This window comes from Zootoca vivipara, chromosome 1 (genome assembly GCF_965207765.1).
Source record: "Zootoca vivipara chromosome 1, rZooViv2.hap1.1, whole genome shotgun sequence".
Taxonomy (NCBI): Eukaryota; Metazoa; Chordata; class Lepidosauria; order Squamata; family Lacertidae; genus Zootoca; species Zootoca vivipara.
This window is the reverse complement of record NC_142582.1, coordinates 2,296,381-2,319,721: the sequence shown is the minus strand read 5'-3', so window position 1 is coordinate 2,319,721 and position 23,341 is coordinate 2,296,381. Positions and strand designations below refer to the sequence as shown.

The 23,341-nt window shown below is 41.7% G+C and overlaps 2 long non-coding RNA genes across 2 annotated transcripts; one reads left to right on the top strand and one right to left on the bottom strand.

The window, feature by feature from the left end:
• Positions 1-757: 757 nt before the first annotated feature.
• LOC148687451 (uncharacterized) lies at positions 758-11,418 on the bottom strand. The gene is made up of 2 exons (XR_015948783.1): positions 10,141-11,418; positions 758-2,539 (listed from the first exon to the last, which is right to left on the bottom strand). It is a non-coding gene; the product is annotated as an uncharacterized LOC148687451 (long non-coding RNA).
• On the top strand, positions 7,274-10,665 carry LOC148687452 (uncharacterized). The gene is made up of 2 exons (XR_015948777.1): positions 7,274-7,589; positions 8,733-10,665. It is a non-coding gene; the product is annotated as an uncharacterized LOC148687452 (long non-coding RNA).
• Positions 11,419-23,341: the final 11,923 nt, after the last annotated feature.

Below are 23,341 nucleotides of genomic sequence, written 5' to 3'. Positions count from 1 at the left end.
CCTCAAACTTTTGTTCTTTCTGTTTTAGCCTATTTAGTCTAACACATTACTTCCTGCTGCTAAGGTGAGTTCTCAAAACAAAAACGATCTCTCAAAACAACTCTCTCCACTTCTCTGTATTCCCATACTTTTTGTAATCCACAGAAGGGGGATAGGGGGATAAGGGGGGAGAGAAAGAAAACAATCCAAATTCAAAATGTTCTTCGGCTTCTTCTCTATAGCCAAATCCAACCATCCAAGGCAGCCCACAAACATGGTATTAATTCAAAAGAAAGAAAAGGTAGGCGTTTTCCAGTAATTCCCCCCATAATGAAATGCGGGGAGAAGGTAGTAAAAACAAAGGAAATCAAATCTAACTTTCTCTTTGACTTCTTCCCAAGTCTAATCCAAATTGTTTGCAAAGTATCTAAAAATCCTTCTGTCTCAAAGTTACCAATGGTGTGCAAGTTTCAGTTATTCCACCCACTAAAAGTGGTTAAATCCTCCAGTTAATACTCACAAAAAAAGAAAAGAAAAAGATCAAAGGTATAATCATTTTAAGATGGTTATTTTAAATGTATTTTCCACCAGTAAAGGCAGTTTCAGAAGTGAAAGTAACCACTGACGCCCGCCCCCCCCTTTGATAATGTGTCATGGACCTTTATGAAAAAAACTGGAGATGATGAATTTTGGAGAATTATTTCCAAAGGGGAATGGATGCAATTTATACAGAACAGCAGGCAATGTTGATAGTGAATAATGTAATATCAGAAAAATGTAAAATTACAAAAGGGACAAGATAGGGCTGCCCCCTGTCACCATTATTGTTTATTTTAGTATTAGAAACTCTGGCAAGGAATGTAAGATCCGATGAACAAATAAGAGGTATAACACTTGGGTGCAAAGCATACAAACCGAGAGCATTTGCAGATGACCTTGTAATAACAGTAGAAGGCCCACTGGTGAGTATACCAAGGCTACTGGATAAGATATCTGAGTTTGGCCAGGTAGCGGGATTTAAGTTAAATAAAAACAAAATGAAAGTATTGGTAAAAATATGACAGAACAATATAAATATGAGCTACAACTAGCAACACAACTGACAATTGAAAAAAGGTGAAATACTTGGGGGTTTGGTTGACAGCTAAGAATAAAAATATCCTTAAGGATAATTATGTAACAACCTGGAAAGAAATAAAGAAAAATATGGATATTTGAGGAAGGATGGATTTATCACTATGGAGAAGAATTCCAGAAATGAAAATGAATGTATTGCCAAGAATGGCAATACATTTATTTCAAACAATACCCATAGCCAGCGGAGCGGGACACGTCAAACAATGGCAAAAAGATGTTTCTAGATTTATCTGGCAGGTTAAGTATAAATTATTAAGAGGTGTTAAAGAAAGAGGTGGATTTTCACTGCTGGATTTGAAATTACAGTGTTTACCTCGGAAGTTGAACGGCATCAGTTCCAGAAGTCCGTTCAACTTCCAAAACATTCAGAAACCAAGGCCAATCAGAAGCCATGAAAGCCGCGTCGGACGTTCAGGTTCCAAATAACGTTTACAAAAGGAAAAAGGAAAATGCAGTTCTGTTGAATGGCCTGGGTTATTGGAATGTTAAATGTGTACTATATATCTGAATGAAAGGCTTCCCCAAGTCCCCCCTATCTGATTTTCATTTCTATTCATCTTTAGCAGTTTCATAGATAATAATTTTAAACATTTCCTAAAACTTAAACACTACTATAAATTCCTAACATCTTAACACTTACATATATTCATCTTACCTCTTATACTAACATCAGCTTCTAATCCTACAGCCTAAATTTCTCTTCCAAAGAGATCCTAATATTTTAAACTACAACATTTTTCTAAAGAAACTTTAAACTTCTTCCAATCTTCTTCCACCGTCTCTTCCTTCTGGTCCCGGAGTCTCCCAGTCAGTTCAGCAAGTTCCATAAAGTCCACCATCTTCATTTGCCATTCTTCTATACTTGGCAATTCTTGTTTCTTCCAATATTGTGCTATTAATATTGCTGCTGTTGTGGCATACAAAAAGAAAGTAACATCCTTTTTGGGAATTTCTTCCCCAACCATACCAAGTAAAAAGGCTTCTTACATGATAAATTCAGGAAAGAGAAAGCAATACTCAAATCCAGTGACAATAAGCAAATCTCTAAAAATACAAGGGATTGATCAATTTATTTAAGCTGAGTTAGAGCTTTCTTTCAGAAAGAGAACTGACCAGACGTCTCTTTATTGCCACATACAATGCACCACTCACAGTGCAACAATCCATCAGGGGTCTCGAACCGGCAGTACAAAGAAGTCTCTGGCACATTTTTAAAGAAAGACCCATGTTCTCACAACTTTTGTGCATCTTTGCACTTGACAAATAGCTGACTCCGGTTTTGTTCAGATTCACTGTTCTGTCAAGCACAGGACCCCTATTCAAGTGGCCAGCAATGGTGGCCTACAACTTGCTGTTTTCTTTTCTTTCTTTGTTTCCCCCTTGACAGACACTTGTGTACTTCTTCTATCATATATCGGCACATCTGAAAAAAAACACGTTTTCAATGAATTTACCACAACAACAAAATCACACAGCATGTTAAAAAGGGGTCTGAGTGACTCTCGTAGGATGCGAGAAGAGACTGTTCATGTCACAAAGTTCTCAGGCTCTATCCTCGCCCCCTTCCTCATATACTTAATGTTGACAGTTTAAACTGGGGTGTAAATAATCAATCTGATTGCATTTGTTTATGTGTTTAAGTTATAATGAATATTCTAGTACTAAAATTTGGATGCAAATCTTTTCATTGTTTGCATACAGTGGAACCTTGGTTTATGAACACGCCGTGGACCCATCTGGAACGGATTAATTCACTTTCCATTACTTTCAATGGGAAAGTTCGCTTCAGTTTATGAACGCTTCAGTTTATGAACAGACTTCTGGAACCAATTACGCCCATGCTTCGGGTTAAGTACACTTCAGGTTGAGTACTCCGCGGACCCGTCTGGAACGGATTAATCCACTTTCCATTACTTTCAATGGGAAAGTTCGCTTCAGTTTATGAACGCTTCAGTTTATGAACAGACTTACGGAACCAATTGTGTTCATAAACCGAGGTACCACTGTACTTTGATTTTACTTAAGAATTATTGCAAATGAATTTACTTTTCTTGGTTCCTACAAGAATCACACACTAAATACTGTTTCCCAAACTGACACTTGGTATTGGGTTTTGGTGAGAACTTGTTTCCCCCACGGAAATGTGAAAACCAATTTTTGGTAACCTGCATATTTATTTTACTTTTGGATTTTCAGACTCAGTCTTTGAAGCCTGAAAATGTTCTTAAAATGAAGATATTTGAGAATCTCCAAAATAAAATTGACTGAAACTTTTGAAGCAATTCAGTGTTCAGTGTTTCTGCTTTACCTGATAAAGCAAAAAGTAGTAGTACTGAAATTATGGCTGGCTGGCTGTCCTATGACATCCTGGGGTTTCCATGGTGATATGCTTAAGTCACTCCTTCCATTAATGAGATTCCTTGATTTTCCATTACCTTATTGTATCAGGTCAAGTTTTCGAAATGGTTTTATGTGGAAGCCAAATAAAGGAGTAGTGGTGTATCAAATTTGGTTCTTCTACCAAACAGTGGCTGAAGTTATTATCTTCCAACTCTTTATTCCAATCCTTATCCTGCAATTCTTATGTTTGCCTATTACTATTGCTATTGTTATTTCAGCAAAATAATTGCATGAGTGGAATGACTTTTGTTTGTGCAACAGAACTTCCCCTCCTCTCTGCCCCCCTGCACCCTAAATCTGTTTTGGAGGTTCCCTCAACCCTTTGGAGCAGATTTGGGGACAGGGCAGGGCCTGTGTGGCAGTGGGAGTCCTGTTGTGCAAGTGGAAGTTGTTCTGTTCGCTCAATTATTTAGCTGAATATTGCCTTTTGTCTTAAATCAATTCTATGTTAATTTCATTGAATAACCCCTAATTCTATTATTACAGTACATAACAAAATAAGAAATTGATTCACATTTATAACTTTTATTCTACCTGTGATTCAAGCAGACCTTTACTACCAGTAGGCCCAGAACTCCAGTCAAATATACAAAAACCTACCACAAATAATTCCTGCTTCTAAAACACCCCAACCTAAAATATATGAAGGCCAGAGAATAATGAGGTTGATGGCCCATGGGAGGAGAAACCAGGGCCAGCCCAATATATTTCAGTGCCTGAGGTAAACCACAAAATGGTGGCTCCTTCCTTGCCAGGAAAGGAGGTGGTAATGAAGACCTACATTAGGAACAATGAGGAAATAAAGATCTACATTGGGATTTGATGTCCTGTGGCTCCTGCCACCTGAGGTGGGTGCCTGTACTGGTCGTAGGAGACTAAAACTCCTATGTGACCAGGGTTCAAATTCCCACTCAGCCATGAAACTCACTGGGTGACATTGGGCCAGTCACTGCATCTGAGCCTAACCTACCTCATATGGCTTTTGTGAGGAGGAAATAGAGAGGGGGAGAACCAATTACACCACCTTGAGCTCCTTGGAGGAAGGGTGGAATATAAATGTAATAATGATGATGATGATGATGATGTTGTTGTTGTTCAGTCGTCTTAGTCATGTTTGACTCTCCGTGACCCCATGAACCAGAGCATGCCTTGAAAACTCTCACTTCTCAAAGCTTCTCCTTTTTTATGTCCATGGAGTTTTCTTGGCAAAATACTGGAATGGTTTGCCAGTTCCTTCTCCAGGTGGATCACATTTAGTCTAAACTCTCGGCTATGACCTGTCCGTCTTGGGTGGCCCTGCGCGGCATAGCTCATAGCTTCTTGGAGTTATTTGAGCCCCTTCGCCGCAACAAGGCAGTGATCCATGAAGAGGAATAATAATGATAGGGTTGCCATATTTCAAAAAATAAAAACCAGGACACCCAAAAAGTTGTTGAGCTGTTTTGTGTTGTTTCTTTTTTTTTACAAAAATGCCCCCAAATTGTGATTTTTCTGGTGCATGATGGTGGTCATAAGATCTCAAAGAATTCCTATGAGCACTGTCCTTTATTCTCCCTCAGTAGATTATGTTCATGAAGCATTGAAACTCCTCAAAGCTACTTGGTTAGGGGCAGCCCTATAATATTTATTCAGAAGGAATGTCAGCTGAATTCACTGGGACCCATTTCCAAGAGATTTGTGCACAGTATTTAAGTTTAAGATACTGAAGTGCCTTCGGAAGGCTTGAAATACTGAAGGAAAACATTCCCCCCCCTCCTCCAGAATTATAGCCTACACCAGCCTTTCTCAAGTTTGGATCCCCAGATGTTGTTAGACTATAACTCCCATCATCCCCACTCCATAAAGCACTATGTCCATGGGGATCACGCTGCCTGCTGGCCCACCCAGAATTCAGTTGACCCAGCCATTGCCATTGGAAATAGTGGGCAGATGTGCCACAAGAGTTGGGAGTAAAAGTCTCTCAGCATTTCACACCGTGTGTTGCAAGCTGGCCTAGTTTGACCCAGGCAGAAGCAGAACAGGGCTGAGCAAGTCACAACCTACCAGCAAAACCCTTCCTAGGCTATTATTAATCTTTTGAGTCATGCCATTCCTTTTTGATGTTTGAAAAATGTGACTTGACCTCTAATGCTCTCTTAAAGCAAGGTGCTTGTTATTAGCTCTCTGAAATATGAATCTCTGCATGGTATTTCTCTTGCAACCCATCCTGCACAGAAGTCAGAGGCTGAAACATATTTGTGGCAGGTTAATTTTTACCTCTTAAATCTGGCAATATATTATGATTTATCTTTCCTTCAGTAATTTTTTCTGTTCTATCACTATTCTCCTATTCATGCATCATCAGTATGGAGATTTTGGTTTCTTCGCATGCACCTATAATCTTTCCAGCCTGTGGTTTATATGCCTTCATCCAAGCATCAAAACCATCTCATAGCTCATTGCAAGAATGTCTAGTATTATGAGAGCCTGGGGCTCTTCTGACAGCTGACAGAAACTACCTGAATGATCCTTTTTTAAACTGGGTCCATGATTAATCTTTGAGAAATAGGCTCATTCATATCATCTAAGTGAATTTTGTCTAGTGATCATTATTAATTCCAACAGTAAAAGTGTGCCCTTTTCAGAATGCTACAGGTTTGAGAAAGAAAATTTAAGACTCCCCCCTCCCCCGCTATGAGATTCTTTGCATCCCTTTCTGGTTTGGAGGGAAGGGTTACTTCAGAGCATCACAGTGCATGTCTACTCAGAAATAAATCCAGTTCAATTCAATGGGGCATACGCCCAGTAAAATGAAGTTACAATTGCAAACTTAGTCTCCCAAAGAAGTAGTTCTATGAAGGTTTATGAAGTAGTGAGTATGCAAACTGTTCTTGAGCTCCAGTTCTGTATTTGTCTGTATAGTGACAAGGTCAAGTGTGCATTAGAATACTGGGAACATCTTCTTGACGAAGATGGGCTACAACATCCCTGCTGGTGACATTCCTGTTCATTATCCCTGTCCTGGGATCAGTGTTGCCGTGGAGCAGAGATGCATGGGAAGGGAGAGAGCAGTTTAGGGTCCCCCACCCCAGACCAGGAGCAATGATGTCATCTGCTGGAGCAACAGGGTACTGAATCAACCCTCCTTGCCTTGGTAAGGGTCCTCCTTGCACTGGGAAAACCTGGTGCAAAAGGGGGCTTCTAAGCTCTCTGCCTTGCTTGGGGAGCAAGGCCCTCTTGAAGCAATGGCTCCAGAAAGCATGGGATGCTCTTGTCACATCGTGTGGGAACTTGACCTCCTCCAGCCTCCACTTCCTGCCCCCATGCATCTCCAAAGCTTTCATTTCACCTTCCTATGCCCATTTATGAAGCCGCTTGCCTCTTTTATTCAATAGCCCTTCTTTTCACCTGTTTTCACCATGCCTCCCCCTTCCTTTGTGTAACCTCCCTGGCACACAGGCCACTCCCATGGACAGCTCCCGCACATTGCAGCTGCGAATGTGCCCCTTTTCACCTTCCACCATTTCTATTCTGAAACCCCTTCTGTACTTCCACTTTCGTCTTAACCTCAGTTCCCCTCCCTCCTGCTCTTGTTCTTGCAACCCCTCCAAGTTCACCTTCATCCCCTTTCCCCTCCCTCCTTTTCTCTTTTCTTCCTTCATTTATTCCCCTAAAAAAATCCTACCACCTGAAGCAGCTTGCTGCATATTTGGGCAATCCTGCTCAAAACTGACTCTAGCATTTGCCCATGATCACCTCATGGGTGACTAATCCACAAAGAGTTCTGGCTTGCAGTTAGAATTCTGTTTACTGGCACACTGTTCTGGTGCTCTCTTGGAGAGGATGCCTGTTCTTACTTGGCTATTAAGCTCTCACCGAAAAATATGGGAAAGAGGAATGAAGACAGTATGTTGTAATCTCACATTTCTTTTAAGACAGATGGTTCTGCTAGGCAGCTCTCACCGTGACCTTCTGAAATAACTTAGTTGCAGGATGCATTCTGACTTCAGAGCCTCTTCAAAATGAAAAGGAAGACTCCCAAGAGTGTCACATACAAACCCCAAAGAGAGTCACACATTTTCTGCCTAATAAAGGTAAGATTTTATTTTAGACTAGCTGACCCGGCCACGCGTTGTTGTGGTTTTTTTGTGGGGGGGGGGATAATTGATGTCATTTGTGTTTTGAATGGTAATGGTTGCATAACTTGTTTTTGATTAGTGTTTTGATGTAATATGCTTTTCCAGATGTTTCAACTTTGTGCTTGTATTCATGGTGCATTTTAAGAAGTATGATTTCCCCCACCCTGTTCTGATTCATGACGTTTCCTGCCCCTTCCTCCCCCCACCCTCAGTTTATTCCTGTGATTCCTCCTTTCCCGCATACAGTTGTTACATATAGATAGATAGATAGATAGATAGATAGATAGATAGATAGATGTGGCTTAATGGGTTTTTTATGGTGTTTTTTTAAAGAGCTTTCTTTATGAAGGTGGTATTTTGTTTAGTTTTGTAGGGTGTTTTTTGTTTGTGGGTCAGAAGTGGGTAGGGTTTAAGATGTGGGTGTGGTGTGTTTGTGGTGTATTTGTAGTGTGGGTAGTTGGTGTGGTGTGTGGTTTTAGAGATTTTGGTATGTGTTGTTGTGTACTTTGTATGTTTTGTTTGGGGTTTTTTTTAATTGTTTTGTCCCTCTCCCCCCACCACTTCCCTCTCCTCTCCCAGGCCTAGTGGGGGCCTGGCAGCCTGGCAGGGGCCTAGAGGCCTACATAAAACAAAGGCCATGCTGCAGCCTGCAATTTGGGCGCTCACCCTCCCCCCCCGGGCCTAGTGGGGGGCCCGGCAGCCTGGCAGGGGCCTAGCGGTTTGGTAATGGCCGCCTTGGTGGTTTCAGTTGCTTGGTTGATGATGTCATTATCTGGCGCCGCCCTTCAGAGCTTTTGCTGGTGACAGTGTTCTACTGGTTGCTGCTGGAGGCTTCAGAGCTTTTGCTGGTGATGTCTAATTTGTGCTCCGCCTTTTTTGTGTTTAATCATTATTTAAGGTATGAAAGCTGTGCTTTTGGGGGGGGTTATGCCAGATCCCTCACTGATGGGCAAGGTACGATTTGTCCTAATTTGATGCAATTTGGTTCAGTGGTTATGGAGAAAGGCTGTGACCTCTGCGTGCACAATGCCTACATTTATATATATATAGATTAGGTAAGATTTTAATTTTTTTCCTATGTGCCTTTTGTCTCCACAGAAGGATTTGTGTTCAAGGCAGCACACAATATATGAAACAAAACAAAACACAAAAACTCCCACAAATATGAAGGATCATGATAGCACAGTACTATCATTTCAAGAAATGCCAATATTTCAATAATATTCCAGACAAAGATTCATTTCAAAACAAATTAACAATTTTTCTAGGCCTGTCCAGTTGGAAGATTTTGGTAAGGAATTGCATATGTCACAATCCATCCCCCAGAAGGCGCCTCCATCTCCTCCATCCACATCTTGGATGCAAGTGAAATGTTTAGCTGTGGAAGGATGTGGATGTGAGCAAGAGCTTGGGGAAGCTGGCTAACAAGGAGCCACGAGGAGAGGAAGAGCCCACGTTGTTTGCAAAGAGATGAGTTTGTGAGCCAGGACTGAAAAGACAAGACAAGATGCTTCCAGACACGCAGAGGAAGCTGTGGAAAGGCTGCCTTGTACCCAAGTCCCAGGTGTATGGGAAGGGGCTGGGGCTTCACTGTTACAGGCAGGGTGGGGGAGGTGAATAAGGGCAACCCCCCTGTGCTCTGTGTTTTGGGGTGACCTGTGCCCAGCACTGGCAGCTGTGGCAAGCAGCGCTATCAGCCACCCCCTGCCCCATGAGGATCTCCACCACCTCCCTAACCAGAGCCATGCAGAAAGGGAGGAGGCAGAGAACCTGGGCAGTTACGTCTGCAAAATAAAATAAATATTAGGCAGGGGCAGGGGTGGGGAGGTTGCCACAGCTAAACACAAATCATCATCATCATCATACTTAAGAAACAGGAAAACTACCTTCCCCCAAAAGCCAAGTGGAGGGTCTGCCACTGTCGCGCACCATTGCTATGAAAAGCAGGAGGAGCAGTGGGGGGGGGGGCCTACCACCTTAGGGGTGACTGTGGTTGCAGGAAATCTTCATTTCACATCTCAGGCTTCTCTGATCCCAAATACGTGGCTCTGCTTCAGTGTTGACATAATTACATATTCTGAATTGTACACCAAAGACTTCTGGCGCCATTCCTATTGTGGACTAACGAAAACATCATAGTTTTAGAAAGCTGGATGCTTATAATTTACATGTATTCTGAGCAGTACAGCAGATATGGTGAGAACATTCAAGGCCCACCTGCAGTCTGAAGTGGGACAGACCTGAAACAGCTCCACCTGCTGCTTGTGAGAACTCGGCCGCTCCATTGCATTGTGGCCCAACCCTCTCTGAATTAATTCACCCAGAAAAAGTAACAAGCAGGGGCAACTTCAGAATAACCACTGTTTTGGCTTCTTTGCCATTTAGCCAAACTATTAACTAGAACAGATAGAACTTGTAGCTGTCATTGATTATTCTTGTATAAATGTTTCTACAGATGAAATTCCAGCTTTATTCCATGCTATTTTTAAAAGACTTGCATACTTACTTCTCTGCACGGCATCACATGTGTTTCCAAATGACTTCTTTTAAGAAGCAGATTTTTTAAAAATCGCTTTCAGATGGTTTCCTAGCAGACAAAAGAAAGGCTTGAAAGTTCTTGAAGTCCTGCCCAGAGCTAAGTCCTGGAGCTGCAGGAGAGGCGTGTGGCTGATTCTCCTCCTGCTCCACAAAGCTTTTACTTAAGGAGATGGTGGCTGAAGAAATAACAGTGGGAATAACTTGATTGCTTAATTCTGAGAAATGTGTGTCTTGCTAGGGATGCTGGAGAATTCATATGAAAATGAAAACAGAAGTTGGAATTGGCAATGTTTACTTATTTATCTCATATCTGGAACAACAATCTGCCCAATTAATGTCAATTGGTATTTGTGCCTGTTATTGTTTTTGGTATGCAAAAAACACACAATTGATTACATCTTTCCATTTAAATTGTGTTTCCTTTGCACTGAAATGAATGGTGTGGAAATGATTGTGTCATTAATTACATTAAATCTGTAACTTACATGAATAATTATGTAAATTATGTTAAATAGCAAAAAGCATGAAGAATAACCTAGGGTTTTGTTTTCAGTGTACTGCTAAGGTGTGTGATCCATCAGCTTGAGGATTTCTCCTTGTGCAACAAAACATTCTAAGCCTCCCAAGCAGATCTGGGGAGGGCACTGGTTTCATGTAGGGTAAAGAAAGGGGTGGGGAAGTTAGTTGAATACTACTGATAGAATTTGGTGGAAATCAAACTGTAGGAAAAGGGGGACAGTGCTGATTGCGACAAACAGAAATCAGAGCGGAAGCAGCTATTTTCTTATATGACTAACTTTGCATCACCCCTTCTCTGCTGCTACTCAGATCCATCCAAATTACCTATTGCTGCCCTCTATGAAACTCTATAACTTAGAATGCTAATTGCACTCTATAGAACTCTATAGCATTTAGAGGACATAGCTGCCAAGTTCTTCCTTTTTTTAAGGGAAATTCCCTTATGCTGAATAGGCTTCCTTGTGAGAAAAGGGAAAACTTGGCAGCTATGTTAGAGGAGTGCAACCTCCCTGTATTGGTTTTAAAATACTGCACTCTGCAGCTCTGAGGTGAAGCCTGGCCCTTTGCACCTTCATTTGTGCAAGTCAGTCTTGAAGAAGGTGTCTTTGTCCACTGCATTCTTATTCAAATGTACAAAGTTCCACGAAGTTCTGATTAAAACTTTGAACTGGCTGTAGTAAATTCACATCTGTTCCTCGCCCCTCTGCCAAAATAAATCCTTTATTTGAGAGAGATTACAGGTGGCTGAGTGCATCCCTTAATGCCTTGGTCAGACCACACCTGGAATACTGTGTCCAGTTCTGGGCACCACAATTTAAGAAGGATGTTGACAAGCTGGAACATGTGCAGAGGAGGGCGACTAAGAGGATCAAGAGTTTGGAGACCAGGTTTTATGAGGAATAGTTGAAGGAGCTTGGTATATTTAGCCTGGAAAAGAGCAAACCGAGGGGAGGTATTATAGCCATCTTCTAATATCTAAAGGGCTGTTCCATGGAGGAAGGAATAAGCTTGTTTTCTTCTCTGGAGGGTAGGACTCAAACCCATGGCTTCAAGTTTCAAGAAAGGAGATCTGACAAAACATCAGGAAGAACTTTTTGTCAGTAAGACCTTTTCAGCAGTGGGGTGGTGGACTTTTCTTCTTTGGAGGTTTTTAAAGCAGAGGTTGGATGGCTGTCTGCCATAGATGTTCCATTTAAGACCCCAGGATCCCTTCTACAATGCTATTATTCTAATCCCTTTAAATACAGGGGTGGGGGCTCCTTTTCAGCCCAAGGGCACCTTCCTTTCTAGGCAACCTTCCAGGGGCCACATGCCAATGGTGGGTGGGCCAGAGGCAAAGGTTGGTGGAGCAGCAAATGTAGCATTTATATTTGTTCGCTAGGCTAATGTCTACCCACCTCTCGATCATCCATTCATTATCACAGGTCAAGGGCGCATTGCAGCCAGGTGAACATGCTCATGGGGAGTGCAAAACAGAGTTAGTGAGGGATATGATCTGGAGAGAGGGATGTGGCTAGGAATGAGATGTGGTCTGGGGGAGGGAATCTCCAGGGCCAGTTAGAGGAGCCTGGGGGGGGGCTGCATTTGGCCCCTAGAAAGGCCTGAGGTTCCCCATCCCTGTTTTAAGAGGTGACTAGGAATCCAAGGCTTTTAAGTCCAGCTGCCAATTATGAGTGAACTAAAGGAGTGTCCACCCCTGCTTACCTTTGGAGTGGACCTGAAATGGAATTAGGGAATGCCTGGGCCTGGGGGCAGCTACTCCTGTGCAACTAATAAGCAGGGCAGCTCTCCAGGGGCGAGTATGTGCCTCATCCATCACAACAATATAATCACCAGCTAGGTATGTTCAAAGACTTAAAGACAAACAGAAACACCTCCTTCCCTGTATCTTCTGGGCTTTGGGGAAATCAACCTAAAGCTTCTCTCCCCACCCCCACCCTGCCCAGAGCTGGGCCAGCAGGAGGTGTCTTCGTCAGCAGGGTTTAAAACCCCCTCCAAACAGCCCAGCAGCTGTTCATCAGGAGGTTGAGCTGGCAGCGTACCAGGATTCCTTTCAGAGGCATGTTTACGAAAGCTGGGATGCATCAGGGCAGAATGGCTTCCACCCATGATCCTGAAGTCCTCCAAACCTTGGAGTAGCACCAGGGGTAGGCGCTCGATAGATCAAGAAGACCAACAGGAGGAATTTGCCAGTTTGTCACAGACAGAGCAAATGGTTTCTCCCTGGCCTGTGCGGGAGTGTGGCAGAGGGAAGAAAGTTTCCCTTTGAAATCTCAGACGAATTGGGCAGGAGCACCAGAATGGTTCTCACACAAATAATGCTTCAGCATTTGTGTCAAACATTTTTGAAAGAAATCTCTCACACTTCTTGACACACGGCTGCTTTCTTTCTCCTCAGCAGGATTGGGCATGTGGCCATAACGGAATGGAAAAGCTTGATCTTTGGCCAATTCTGCCTCTCTCTGTAGATCTTCATTAAGACGATCTAGCCGCCTTTTCACCACTTCCGTAACAAAGGAATCAGGAGCAGAATGAGTGAGAAAGCAGTATGATTTCATTAAATGTTTTTCTTTGGAGGTCTTTAAGCAGAGGCTTGACAGCCTTCTGTCAGGAATGCTTTGATGGTGTTTCCTGCTTGGCAGGGGGTTGGACTGGATGGCCCTTGTGGTCTCTTCCAACTCTATGATTCTATGATTCTCAATTAAGATTATTGATCCAAGAAATCTCTAAAATAAATTTTGAAAGACCACTTATCCCTATCTATTCTCTGTTGGATAAAATGTTGCATTATAATTACAATTGCTTTCTTATATCCTGTCATATATATGTGTGTCCCATGAGGAGCCTGGCGGGTGGCTAAGAAATGCATAAACCAGGACAGTACAATAGTTACAAACAATATATAATATTATACATCATTTCATAGCAGTTTCCATTTCTGAAAACAAATTACAGAGAATATTTCATTTATGCTCAAAACAAACCTGTGAGGCAGGTTCCTAAATGTTCCACATTTTTCAGATGGGGAACTAAGGCTGATATTTGGACAGGTCTTACAAATTGCTTAAACAGTATTACTGCACTGAAAGTATGAAAAATGCATGAAAAGCAAACAGATTTATGCATTCGCCCATGTGAGGAAAGCTGAAAATTCAGGATGAAATGATTCCATTAAAAACATGGCTTTTGTGACTTGGCAATGCTCTGGATTCATGCAAACCATTTACTGTGGGTCTGTGGGTATGCACAAATGCTTGTTTGTTTGTGCTCTAACACTGTTTTGGAAGACATCTGCTCATTATTATTTTTGGCTGTGATTACAATTGTGCAGAGCCTTTTGCTTGCATATAAATTTAAAATGATGGCTAAATGTACTCTGCAAATACAACTTCTCAACTGAGCCCCCTTCAGTAAGAGCTTATATCAAGGTAGTTTCATAAAAAGAGTTCTCTTAAACATTAAGCCACTCTGGAAATTGTAGTTCTGTGAAGGGAATAACAACACTCAGGACCCTTAAAAAAAACACAGTTCCCAGTACTTTGGGGGGAAGCCATGACTCCTCAAGCGGTATGATCCTGCTTTAAATGTATAGTGCAGGGATGGCCCAAGAGAACTAAGTCATTCAAGAACCAAGGTTTGACTGTATGCCTTTTTTATTATTGTTGTCTTTTCACTTATTTCCATCATTAAATATACCTGTGAGGAGGGAATTGCTCTGGCATGAACTATAGAAATGTGATCCCTTGTAAAGAGTACATAAAAATAAATTTAAACATCAGCCGCGTGTTCCCAAGATTTAAGATCTCAGAGCTGCTGACAAAGCTACATAGCACCACGCCATATTTTAAGTATTTTAGGACAACCCTCATTTCATATATAAAAGTTTCACTTACCATGAGCGAAGCTAAACAGATTGTGCCAGTAAAGAAGCTGTCCTTTGCTATCAGCTCGGGAATGGGATAGTACACATTTCATACAATTTAGAGCTCAAACTAATATCCACAATTATTCATAATTTGATCATTTCCCCAGTAATTTCACTCCAAATTCAAATTTGCAATATCCAATTGAGATTTGGAATGTGATTTTTTTACTTTTAAACTAATCTTCACTCTGCATCTGTATAAGAGCTTTCTTTCTCATGTCATCTAGAGATGCAGGTACATTGCAGGTTCCACTCTGAAATAAACACATATATTCAGTCTAAGGAAAATTATAGAGCTGAACACAGAAGTGCAATACATTTGTAGTGAGGATTATGCATGGTATGTACAGCAGGAATATGAAAATTTTGCCCACACTTCTTAAGATATACATAGACTACATGTTTTCACATAGGAGTGGAGGCATGGAATTTGGAATCTTTCCACAATATGCAATAATAACTAGGGAATTAGCTGTTACGTGTATTTGCCAGATGCTTTTGTAATTCACATAAATTTCGATTGAACCAGTGTGTATATATGGGATGCATCTGTCCTTGGCACTTCACTTTTTCCAGGTGGAAACCCCTAACCAATCCAGAGGGCATAAGCAAAATGGGAGAGACATTTGATTTAATTAAAAGCAGGATGTTTTATTTGGCATTCTTGAAATATTTGTGCAAGAGTGGTGCCCATTTTTGGAAGCGCTTGGTTTTAGCTTTTATCTTTGTGATCTAAACCAGGTCTCAAATTATATACACTGTGTTTCCCTCTCCATTTAGTTCATTCTTGGCTAATTTATTCTTTCTCCTATATATCCTATAACAATTCCACTCCAAACCTCAAAACTCCATTGTGGTTACAGAACTAGTAATAAAAGATGCATGATTACTTTGGAGCAGTTTGACTCGGTTGTATGGGAAACACAATAGCAAAGTTGCCACGGCACTCAGCTGCATTCCTGGAGACTGTGGGCTCCAATCTTATTTTGTCTGACATTTATTCTACCTCACAGAAAATGTTCTCCAGATCAATTGACATGGAAAGGTTAAAGGCTGGGGAACATGAGATTTGTCATATGACACCATGGCAATCTTAGTAACTTGTGTATGTTAAACCTGTTAACCAAACCATTCTGCATCTTTGATTATATGACTTCAACATGTCACCATTCTGAGCTAGTAGTTAGTTCAGTCTGAGTAATGGGTGAGAGAATAAGGGACATTTTGGAGATTACTTTCTGATGGTAAGAGCTGTATGACAGTTGAGTGGACTCCCTCAGGAGGTGGTGAACTCTCCTTCCTTGGAGGTTTTTAAGCAGAAGTTGGATGGTCATCTGTCATGGATGGTTTAGTTGAGATTCCTGCATTGCAGGAGGTTGGACTAGATGACCCTCAGGGTCCCTTCCAACGCCTTAATTCTATGATTCTAATTTTAAGTCAAGCTCACTGGCACAGTGGGTACACTTACAGAGTGTTTCAGAAACCAGTAATATACCACCATGCTTCAGGTGCAGTTGTTCAGTCCTTTCCTCTGCTCAGAAATTGGTAATATTTGATTGGTCATAAATATGAGTTGCTTTTAACTGCCTTTATCACCATTAACACTACTGAGCAAAGCATACTTTGCAGACTTCAGTCTACCTCCTGCAAAAGTTAACACTGACAACTTGTTCTGGCCACAATTCAATATGGTTCTGATTATTATTTCATTTTATTACCCGCCCTCCACCATAAGGTTGTTGTTATTATTAACAAAATATTAAAAACACAGTAAAACATAAATTATTTAAAACTTCCCTATACAGGGCTGCATTCAGAAGTCTTCTAAAATTTCTATAGTTTTTTATCTCCCTGACATCTGATGGGAGGATGTTCCACAGGGCAAGCACCACCACTGAGAAGGCCCTCTGCCCGGTTCCCTGGGCTGAGTGATGGCAGTGGAGACGCTCCTTCAGGTATGCAGGGCAATACAGCAAATTAAAATGCAGCATTAAAACAAGTTATGTTCATAGAATAGCACAGGTCCTTAAGGCCCATTGGCTTGAGTCTTAAGTTGCCCTTCTCTTTGGTTGCGCCTTTGTTCCAGTGGAAGGCAGAAGACAATATTCAACCATCCCAAATCATTCTCCCTGCATCCTTCCCACTTTAGTGCTAACTATGCTTCAGATCTGTCCTTCCTGAGCAGATGGTTAGTGGCCCTGAGGGGCTGTAGGAAGAAGGGGGATTGGGGAAAATGGCCTTTCTTCACTTCCTTCAGTGAGGGTGGTTCTGCTCGGCGAATTTCAGGAACCAAGCCATGGTTTATAGGGGTTTAAATGCTGCTTACTATTTGTTGGATTGTGGCTGTTAACAAAGTTCTATCAACTTAAACCATCACACGGCCCATTCCTAGACAACACTGGTCTTACCCGCTTGCCTGCTCACAGTGGGTGGCACTGTAGTCTAAACCAGTGTTTCCCAACTAGTGTGCCTCCAGATGTTTTGGGACTACAACTCCCATCATTCCTGACCACTGGTCTTGCTAGCTAGGGATGATGGGAGTTGTAGTCCCAAAACATCTGGAGGCACACTGGTTGGGAAACACTGGTCTAAACCACTGAGCCTCTTGGGCTTGCTCATCCAGTATGAATCCCCACGACGGGGTGAGCTCCCGTTGCTCTGTCCCAGCTCCTGCCAACCTAGCAGTTCGAAAGCACACCAGTGCAAGTAGATAAATGGGTACTGCTGTGACGGGAAGGTAAACGGTGTTTCCATGAGCTCTGGCACTCGTCATGGTGTCCCATTGCGCCAGAAGCAGTTTAGTCATGTTGGCCACATGATCCGGAAAGCTGCCTGTGGGCAAACGCTGGCTCCCTCAGTCTGAAAGCGAGATGAGCACCACAACCCAATGGTCACCTTTGACTGGACTGAACCCTCCAGGGGTCCTTTACCTTTACTTTTCACCTTGCTCTTTAACCGAGATCACAAGCCATCCCTATCTCATCCAGCTTTGCCTATCATGAAAAATGCACAAGATCTAATGAGTAATCCTTTTCTGCATAATATTTTAGGTAGTATCATGGCTTATCACATTGTACATGTTCATTTGAAAATGCTAGAGTTTCTTGTTGATAGCTTTGGAAATAATCTTATTACATTATTTCCTTTAGGAATCCTTATCTGATTGGTGCAGCATTAAAATTCCAGAGGGGAAACTAAGTGGTTTTGTGGTGAAGGTATTTGACCCTCCTCTCCTGCGAATTCAACATGATAACTATCACACATGTTAATCTCTCAACATCTTTGTCATTCTGACCTATAGTTTTAAACCAATAATGGACATGAAACTTCACAAGACACACACTGCTTGAGATTGCCAAACCGGATCATTATAAAGTAATGAACTATTATGTGGCTCCATATTCACAAGGAGCTGAACTATACATTATTTGGAAACAAATCCTATGGTTTTCAACAGACCCTGCATTCAAATGAAAGTACCTTTATTTTTCCTCCTCCATGCAGTAAGGGACAATGCGGGGGTGGGGATGAGTGAAAAAGATAGGGAGCAGCAATGGGAACATTCACTTTGCAGGCTAACCACTCCTGTGGGACTTTCTTTCTGGAAAAGTATATGTTCTTTTGAAAATACCTTCAGCTAGAATAAGGAAAAGTTTGCTGACCTTGGGACAACTCTTGGATTATTGTAAATCCACTTACTATCTTCCTCTTCGTGACAGGATTTTTTCCCTTGCACCTACAAGAATAAATCAGACTAGATGCTAAGAGGCATATTTATTGTCCCAGAAAGAGTGTGTTCTGTTTGCTTCTCAATAGCAATCTATAACTCTTTAAAGAATGACAAGACAGTTTCATTTTATTACAGTGTGACATCTTATGTCTTACTAAATAAATACAGGTGCTCTCACAGCTATATTCAGCAACAGGCTCAAACTCAAGGCAGTTTAAGTATATTGTTAAGTGCTTCTCACAAATAGTGAGAAGTCCAAGGGCAGAGCTTCACTTTCAAATATATAGCAGGAGCAGCTGGGACTGAGAACCATCTCTCCTGCTGAGATCCAGTTCCCTTTGTGGTAAGCCATAAGGACTATTAAAGCTGATCATTAGAGCTGAACAACACATTCAGAAACATCACATGTACCTTCTTCATCTCCAATTCCCACACGTCTGCCAATCAGACACTTGCTGAAGACTTTGTGGTTTAAGAGAAAGGTAGACTGATTTCAGTCTCTCATCTATCAATGTGTGTTAACGAACCTATCTTATTATTTAATCATATTATTTTTGAAATTTTAAAAAGTGTGGCTCTGTGTGTGCACTCTTGCTAAGGAACATAAGAATTGCCATTCTGAATTAGAGGAAGGTCCAACTAGTTCATCGTTATTTGCAAGAATTCCAGCAAACAGCACATGTTAGGTGGTCCACCAGAAGCTGGTTAGTGATTCACCAATGGACCATCATCTGTGTTTTGCCATCCTCTAGTTTAGGAAAGAAAGAAAAGGTTGCTGTGGCTGAGCAACAAATAGAGAGTGTATTAAAGGTGTGCATTCTGTAGATGTCTAGAGTTTGAGTATGGAGCAAAGGTAATTTTGAATCCCAATTCTATATTCTGCAGCATTAGCTACCCCTCCCAGTTTGGTGTCATTTGCAAATTTGATTAGCATCCACTCAATTCCTTCATCCAAGTTGTTTATAAAGACGTTGAATAACAACGGGCCAAGGACGGAACCCTGAAACACTTGTCACTTTTCCCCAGGACGACGAGGAACCATTAGTGAGTCCTCTTGGGGTTCAGTAAATCAATCATCTAACAGTTACCTCATCCAGCCCACATTTTACCCAGCATCCTTGCAATAGTATCAAAAGTCTTACTGAAATCAAGATACACTATGTCACATACAAAAATGATGAGCAATATAAAATTCCTAAATAAATGAACATTATATATGGCAGCAGCCACAGCTGATTTAATCACGCTCCAGAGAGCTTTCTTGTCCAGCTGCCAGTGTGACTTTATTTATCTATTTTATTTATTTAATAAAATTTATACACTGCTTGATAGTAAAAAAAACAACAACAACAACCCTCAGAGTGGTTAAAAAACAACAGTCATAAAATCAGGGGGGAAATTACAACACAACAGATTAAAATCACCCCAACCTTCTATGCATCTTGGTGGGCTTGACTAAACAGATGTCAGAAAGAATACGGTGAAGGCGCCAGCTTGATCTCAATCAGCAGGAAGTTCTGGTATTGGTAAAGATGCAGCTCAGCTGAAAGCGAGGTTTGCAGGTCCTGTAGCCCCACTTGGCAGCCCTTGCAGAGCCCTGGGCCTTTACAAGTCACCTGATTCTTGGTGATGTGCTGATGAGCAGCTGGCCATGGGCATTTGCAAAGGCAAAGGCACAGTTCTCTCCCTGCCCTGTGTGATTTCAAACCAAGCAGGCAAAGGAGAACAGGTCACCCAATATCAGTCGGGTTGGCCCACAGGAGGCGGAGGAATCAAGGATCCAGCCTGCCAATCAGATTCAGTTTTCCACCCTGAGGGGGGGGGTTAGTTTTTCCTAGGTGCTTCAGTATGCCAATCAAATGCTATAATTTTAACTGAACACTGAGGTATCAGGGACAAAATGGTTTAAAAAATAAATAAATCAACAGGCAGAGTTTGTTTCCTGGAAGTCCCCTGCATTGAAGAAAGCAAAACTCTGCATGTTCATAACAAGCAAGATACACTGTGCAAATGATATAGTGCTCTTCAATGGGCAATTGATCTGCAGAGTGCTTGTAGTCCATGTCAGAATGCGCCACTAAATCTTGGCTCATTGGCTATTTCTTTTCACTGTGAGCTTATGAGCTGAGGAATGATGGTGGGTAATTGGGGTATAAAACCTCTAGGTAGCAATAGATTCTGCACCAAAAGCTGTATTCTGAAATGCACAATATCCAGCAGAATTTTAGCCTCTGAGACCTAAATCGGAAAAAGTGGAATAAAGCTGTCTTATAGAAGCAAGTTTTTGCACATCCATTTCCCATGAAAACCTGTTATTTTCTCAGTTAATAAGAAGTTTATGGCATACCAAAAGAAGAAAAGAAACCTCAGTAAATGTAGAAGAGAAGGATAATTGTATTGGTATTCTCAGGGGATTGTTGCAGCTACTCTTGAGTAAAGACGCTCCAGTCCGTTCTGTCTTTCAGGGTTTTATTGTGCATATTATTTACAGTGCAGAGATATCAGAAAACATGACTGTCTAGTCCGATTCAGAACCCGGCAATGGCTTCTTCCGCGTCTTGGACCAGCATAAAAGCCTGGGCACCCCAAAGCGCCTCCCCCTAGCCCTGCATGTGGGCACGCGCCTCAATTCGGGCGCTGGAAGGGGCTGTATTCCTTCTCCAGTCCTTCAGCTGGAGCATGCTCTCCACTCCATTCCTCATTCCCTCCTCCTGACCCGCTGCTTGCGCTGTCACTGGGTGAAGTGCAGGTCAGGATGACTGGGGGAGGGTCCCTGTAAGGAGTCCCCCTGACAGGTATGGAAGAGGTTAAGCTCACTGTAATGCCCCCCAGTGTGTTAATTTTCAAGAATAATTAGAAATAGATTAAAGCTCTGTAGAAAACGATGAAATCTTTCAGGACATATTCACATTCCTCAGGCAGCGTATTAAGAGCAGTGCTGACAAGGTATTCTTTTCATGTGATGTTATAATGCAGCTAAAAATCGTTTGTCATTTTGTGGCATGTGGCTTTATAATTAGTGAATATAACTGGAGGTTGAGCGTTTAGACTGGTTCTGGCCTCTGTTTTAATTAAGGCACTTAAAGGCATTTTTATATAACCTCTGCTGCAGGTCATCTGATAAAACTAATCTGGACATAATGCCCTAACCCTTCCTAACCTTCAATTGTTACTTGTATGGTTTAATGCTAGTTTTAAAGAGACATGGCCCCATAAATTAGATGCCCAAGTACTAAGGAAGAGCCAGAACTGCTGCAAATTAAAATACTTTAAAGCTCTAATTGGACAGGCCCTTCAGACAGGCTCCCAAAAGACTTTCCTGGCAGCCTTTCATAAAAGATCACATTGTTTTGCAATTCTTCTTTCTAAAGTTGCCCATAAGCTTAATCCACCCTTCGGCCTTTAGATGAAAAAGAAATATTTCCACATTTGATCTAAGTCATGATATGGGTTATAGAGGGGATGATGTCTGTGTATGAACAGTCCGTTTGCGGTTAATTAGGAGCTACAAGGAACCTTCAGGTCAGGTTTCAAACCCCATCCCATGTCAGGCTCTCTCTTTCGCTGATCCCTTGTAAACTAGGACTTCCACATCATCTGTTTAGGCATAATACCACAACAGGGTTAAGGAAGCAACTCAAACTACAATGGGTTGGGTGCAGATTTAGTCAACAGAACCTCCCATTCAAGTCAATGGGATTTAAAAGTTATGAATAACTTGTCCCATTGATTTCAATGGCACCTAAACTCATCTAATGGGCCAATCTGGCTGCAACCCAACAGAGACTAAATTGTTTACAATTTGTCAGATAGCAGCAGCAGAGTTCTACTTTGAAAAGTATGAGAAGATAGCTTAAAAGTTTAGCAATGGTGTAAATATTTTCCCAGAAAAAATAACCTACTTTTGTTGTTGTTATAAGGGATGAGTGACAGCTTCCAGGTCTGCATTCTCACCAGAGGGAAAGGATTGTATCAGTCATTGGAGGTTTGTAAACAGAAGTTGGATGGCCATCTGTCAGGGAATCTTTAGCTGTGATGCCTGCACTGTTGAGGGTTGGACTAGATGACCCTTTGGTGGTCACCACCAACTCTACAATTCTATACCCACATTCCAGCAATGCAATCCTATGTGTGTATACACAGAATAAAGTCCAATGATTTCAGTGGGGCTTACTCTCAAGTATGTGTATGGTAGGATTGTAGCCTAAGACATTTCAGGCCCATTTGATATCTATGTGCTTAAGTTTGTCTGTGTTGGTTGTGACTGATCTCTTCGCCAGCTATAAATTGATCTGAGTCAGCACAACTGGTAGCACCCTATTATGCAGCTTTGCTGCAAATAGTTCTAGCATTCACACTTGTAAAATGAGGCTGAAAGTTCAAAGGCAGACCTCTCAGAAATGCTTTTAAAATAACCTAATTTGAAATGGGAGCTGATGCAGTGTGGCTTAAGAGAGTGCACTCAGCCCAAATGTCCCTTGTTCAATCCAACGTTGCCTCTTGCATGAACCCCCTTGGTGGCCTTAGGCCAGCTCCTCTCTCTCAGCCTCTGCTCCCACAGACTTGCCTGCCTTGCACAGCGTAAGAAAGAAAACATGTTCATCTCCCTGTAGCAAACTGAACACTCCGAAGTGACAGCGATGCTTCTGTAATCTATGAGCCACTACACACATTAAGAACTTCTGTGAGATGGAGTAAAAATCTTTAAATGAAAAGAATTAAATTATATGAATTAAGATTACAAGGAGAAGATGCAATTGTTTCTTCCATAGAATCAGTGTTAACTTTTGATCATGGTTAAATATTTTAAACATCTTTCTGCTTCGGCTGCAAATTATTGGATGGGGGCCAAATCATTAGTTTAGTTTTGTGGAATGTTACAAGGAAATTACATCAGAGCCACTCCCAGAATATAGGAAAGAAGTTTTACCCTTATGTATCCCAATTGGGACTAAACACAGAGATGTGAGTGGATAGAAGGCAATGTGTGCAGAT